A 3,566-nucleotide genomic window follows, 5' to 3' on the forward strand; every position below is an offset into this window, starting at 1 on the left:
AAAAAAATACAACCTAGCTCAGAAAATTAAAAATTACACGTTCTCATCAACATCTAGATACAGATTTTGGAATGAATCTTCAAGCTCAATGTTCTCTACAGTGTGTTGCATTCGTGCTTTAGCTTGTTCCCAATCTTTTACTATGGTGAGTATTTCAACTATCTCACTTGACAGATTTGTTCTTCTCTATTTGATTATCCTTCTAGTAAGACTGAATACAGCCTCAGAAGAAACTGTAGATACGGGAACCGTTAACAAATCTCGTGCTAACAGTGAAAGCACTAGATAATTCGTTTTGTGCTCATGCCACCATTGCAGTATATTGAAATTTTCTTATTCATAGCTGATAACGTTGCTGTCAATAAAGGTAGTTAGCTCCCCTCCGGATCTTGGAATTTCAGCACTCGTAGTCGTAGACGATCGTGACGAAGATTATGAACTTCTTGATGAAGAATCTCCACCAAATATTTTTTCCACATGTTGTTGTCTTGTTACTGGTTGTGGGTGCTAGTGGAGGTCGTTGTAAGCGAACTCCGGCATACTTTGTTTCATATTTACTATAAACATTAAATAACTTAGAACGAATATTAGTATAGTAAGTAGAATAATTATGGCCAAGAGCATCATCTAGAATTGTGAGAACTCTACAAAAACCTACGATTTTAGCTCTACGATCTAAAATAAAGGTAAATGCATACAATAAAGGAATTTCTTTCTAATATTTTAAAAAATTATATTTCATAGGAACTACACAATCTCTTAGAAGATTGTCATTTTCATACATGTTTAAATGAGCAGCAATTTCAATAATATTATGCACTACTAAACAAGATGTTGGATAAACTCTCGATAAACTTACAATTGAATCATAAAAAAATTTGAAGAAACTCTAGTATCCTTTTGGCAACATACCAATGTGCTTCCGTGAGTAAAGTTTAACCCTATGCTGATGATAGTGTGTATAAATAAATATACCAAATGTGCTCTTATATGGCACAATATTTTTTAACATCATGAAAGTAGAGTTCCATCTTACCGGCATGTCCACAGCAAACTTACGTGGACACACACCCATTGCAACACAACATTGCTTATATGTTACAATTTGTTGGTTAGAGAAGTTTACAAAAGATATTGCAGTACAAAAATCATCTAGGTATTATGACAACCTCTTCAAACCAGATTTTACTATAAGATTGATAATATGACAAGCACATTGTTGATGTAACAAGAAAGATTCAGCATATGTACTAAACATCGGAGTAAGAATATCCATGGCTCTAGAGTTTGCACCGGCATTATCTAAAGTGATAGAAAATATTTTATTTGTCAGACCAAAGTCTTCAACTACTTGAGATATTTTTTCAACAATATTTTCACGGGTATACGCGTTGTCAATCAAGTTGAAACCTATTATTCTCTTTTCTAATTCCCAATCATTATTAACAAAATGAGAAACAACACTAAGATAATCCTCTCTAGCCCTACCTGCCCATATATCCGAGGTCAAAGCAACTGAAAATGTACATATTTGCAACATTTTTTTAAGCTTGCTACGACACGTATTGTAGTATTTTACCATATCCCTACTAGTTGTCTATCTTGAAACATATGTGGACCTAGGATTATGAACTTGCTTAATGTAATCTTCAAATGCAGGAGACTCACCGATGTTGAGTGGTAGATCCGCTCTTGCAATTAAGCGGCATAACTCTTTTCGAGCATTGGCAGAGTCATACTCCCAATGATGAAAAGAGCCATCGGGGTTGTACTACAGCACCATCTGCTTCATGGCTACTCCACTCTTTCGCTTGCAAGTTGTGGCATGCCTTTTCAAATGTCTCGTTCCACCTGAGGGCTTTGCAGATAATTCATATTTGCAAATATAACACCTAGCATACCTGACACTTACCCCATCTTCCTCTCTGTATAACCTTTCAAAGTCTTGCCAAACTTTGGAAGTACCAGCTTTTGATCTTCTAGAGCCGGTGCTTGCTGATACGTGTGCACTTGTAGAGCCTGATGATGGAGGTATTGCTGCATCACCTGCATGTGAACAACCGAAGATTTACCGTCGGGTCCATCATCACCTGCAGCACTGGTATCAAATGGGTCGTAATTCTCTATGAGTCCTTAGAGAGAAAAAATCATGATCATGGATGTATTATGATCATGATCACCGGCATTCATGATCAATGTCGAATGATATTTAAAAAATGTAAATATTCAGAGGTAGAAATAATCAATTAATAAAACTAATAGTAAAACACGAATGAACAACGATGCAAAAAAATCACTAATATTTCTTCAATATCAAGACAGCAGGATGACAGTTTTGGAATTGTTCAGATTTTTTACAACAATTCAAACAAATTTTGCCAAATTATCGCTAATTATCAAGAACTTTGAGACAAGAATGAGAAGAGGAAACAAGAGAACAAATGGTGTTGCTAGTGTGCATTGGAAGTGCAAGGTGATCCTCTATTTATAGGTGAAAAATAGTAATTTTTGCAAAAAAAATTTAATTTTTTTGAGCTCAAACGGTCACAAAACGGCTATAAAATTCAAAAATACCGGGTTAACGGGTTAAACGGGCCGTTCCAGGCCCATTTAACCCGTTAAACCCGCATGCCCCCGTGTGCCTCCGCGTGCCGGGCCCATACACAACGGCTATAGCCGGTCCAGGCGTGACCGCGGGGCGTGCCGCCTGGGCCGGCTGTAGCCGTGCCGGGCCGACCGAACCGGTTGTGCCGCCTGGGCCGCCGTGTGTTGTACCGGGCCGACCGTGCCTCTTGGGCCGCCACGTGCCCGGGCCGGTTCGGGTCGTGCTCGTGCCTGCCTGGGCTAGGCCATGCCCGTACCGGCCCGAAAAATACGGGTTGTGCCGTGCCGACCCGTCGTGCCATGCGCTCGACCCAGGCACAGTCCGGGACCTCGTGCCGTGCTTAGGACATACCTACAGTGTCGTGTTTCGGATCGACTCAGTAGATACGAGCCATTTAGACATCTTTAGATGGAGCTCTTGTTTACAACAGCAGTAAAGAGCATATAAAGTAGAGATTCGTATTGGTTCCTTCGAATTGAATCACCAACGAATACTACTCTTTTGTTTCGTAGCTCCTCCAGCCTACTTTTAGCATCAAAATTAACAAATAAAAAAAGAACCAAATTAGTATAAGGATACTACCAATTATGCTGGAGCGGAAATGTGGATCGTCCATATTGTTCCTCAACCCAAATTACAAGCATCAGATAGACACGATTTACTTGACTACGAAACATTACGAACTACTTTCAGTTTCAATACAAGCCACTATTTTTCAGCTGCACCCATAAAGGTTCATGATTTATCTGTCCAACAGTAACACACAAATGTGCTAAGCATAGGGAACTATTTGATGCAGCCATAGCTGCAACTTTCATCAATACATTACATATGATCATGCACCAACTGCACCAGCCCTCTAAAGTCGACAAATCCTAAATATGTATAATTCTACTAAATACCACCAGCAGTAGTTCTAATTTAAGGCATGCCCAATTAATGGTAGCAGATAGCAGTGTTG

Source organism: Phragmites australis, chromosome 23 (genome assembly GCF_958298935.1).
Source record: "Phragmites australis chromosome 23, lpPhrAust1.1, whole genome shotgun sequence".
Lineage (NCBI taxonomy): Eukaryota > Viridiplantae > Streptophyta > Magnoliopsida > Poales > Poaceae > Phragmites > Phragmites australis.